Consider the following 2183-nt stretch of genomic DNA (forward strand, 5'->3'; position numbering starts at 1 on the left):
TTGTTTAATTTGTTGTGCTTGTTTTTTATTGCAGTGAAATTAATGTTTAGGCTTTGGTCTGTTGGTTTGGACTGTGAGGAATTTTGAGAATGTTGTTGTTGTGAATATAATCTATTATAGTGACTGTAACCTAATTATACAAACACAATGTGTATGTGGTCTCTATCTTACATGTTGTCCTGTTTTCCTGCAGCCTTAATCTACTGTACTATGGTTCATGTTTGGACAGCAGGAGAGATGTGACGATGTAATCTGTCTGAGACTGCTATGTTGAACGTTAACCACATTTACTGAATGTACAGCACCTAGTGGCCATGAAGAGAACTGCAGCTTCTCACCTGACTCAACTGACGGAGGAAGATGAAAAAACAACTGAAAAATCTTCCTCCGATTCTTACTCATCTCTGTGTGTTCATTCTGACTGTACCTTATTAGGATTAGTGTCACCACTCCCTCTCTCTCTCTCTCTCTCTCTCTCTCTCTCTCACACACACACAAACTTGAAAATTGGCATTAGGTTTTTATTCTATTTCTTCTCCACTGTATGTTGTGTCTTTTACCCTAAACAAGATATTCACATATTTCTGGGACTGAAATACACCTCACCTTTTTATCCCTTACAGAAACACAATTTACTCATACTTCCTTTTGAAACAACTAAAAATACCCAGATCCCACTGTGAGTGGTAGTATTTCAAAAGACAGTGGTATTCAAATGAACAGTTATGAGAACATTCACTTTTTTATATTAAAATAAATGGACTTAAAATCTTCCTTTTGATAGAAAAGGAAAAAAAAACATAAAATGCTCCGTTTGAGTTAATTGTCTTTCAGTTCATGGAGTATTTACTCCATAAACAAATAAAAGAAATGAAAAAGAAAAAAAAAATCACTGATCAGGTGTTTACTATAATAAAAGAGTCTTTCAATTGTCCTTTCAAAAAAAAATTTAAAAAATAAAAAAATAGCTGGCCAACAAAAAATAGAGAGCGCTCTTTTTATTTATGTTGATATATGTGTGTGTAATATGTGCAATATATGGGGGTGGCTGGGGATATGTCTGTGTGTTTGTCTGAAGAATGGTCAAGGGGGTCACACAAAGACGTTCTCCTCTGCGGCCACAGGGACACCTTGGCAGTCTCTCTCTCTCTCTGAAGTTGACCATCGCTAATAATGGAAACTTACTTACTTACATACTTGAGGCCTATGAGGGACTGCAGTCCACTTTACAAACCCAGTTGGACAGAACAAAGAGGCTGATGACGGAGGTGCAGGCTGTCTAAAACTGGCGGTCTCTGGAAGTGTCCTGCATCAAGAGGAAGAAGAGGAAGACATGTATGAAGGTCTTATGGACTCTGACAGTGATACCGAGAGTGAATGAGTGTGTGTGCGTGCGTGCATGCGTGCGTGTGTGTGCGTGTGTGTGTGTTGCAGTAAGACCAGCCGCTGGTGGACTGACCAGAACCAGACCTGCCCCGTCCCTCTGCGCTGATCCGGATTAGATGGACCATGGCGTCAAACTGTCTGAAGAGTGAGCGCTGCAACAAGATGCTGAAGCCTGGAGGCCCCGCTGAGCATGATGGGAAGCCGTTCTGCTATGAGCCATGCTACACAGCTCTCTACGGGCCAAGAGGCGTGAACATGGCAGCACTGGTTCCTATGTCTAAGACACTCCCGGCTCCTGTCTCCATGGAAACGGATGGAAAACCAGAGGACGTGAAGAAATCTACGGCCTGTGGACCAGTGAAAGCTGCCAGCTTCTCCTTGTTGTCTGGAAGCCCCAACATCTGCCCCAGGTGCAACAAGATGGTTTACTTTGCTAAGGAGGTGTTGTCTCTGGGGAAGAACTGCCACCGGCCCTGTCTGCGTTGTGAGCACTACTCCCAAGAGTTTGGCCCCTGGGAGCCACGCAGAGCACGACAGATAGCCCTACTATCACAAACCCTACTACACTATGCTCTGCAGACCTAAAGGTGTTAACACCGGGGGTGTCAGCAGCATGGGGCCGTGCCCTGAGACCAAGCACCACCTCCAGGACCCCCAGTGTCTCTCCAATTTGCCTTCGATCGCCACGACAACAGAACACACGTACGCACTCACAGGGACGGACACTAGATGTTTGTGTTTGTGTATTTGTATATTGTTTATAATGTTTTCTTTTTTTGCATTCTCCTCCCAGGTGA

General features: G+C 43.6%; 1 pseudogene; it reads left to right on the top strand.

Annotated features, from left to right (window-relative positions):
* Positions 1 to 1509: 1509 nt before the first annotated feature.
* LOC146967039 (cysteine-rich protein 2 pseudogene) lies at positions 1510 to 2183 on the top strand (annotated as a pseudogene).

Source organism: Trachurus japonicus, chromosome 20 (assembly GCF_045865225.1).
Source record: "Trachurus japonicus isolate A0001 chromosome 20, Traja_1.0".
NCBI lineage: Eukaryota > Metazoa > Chordata > Actinopteri > Carangiformes > Carangidae > Trachurus > Trachurus japonicus.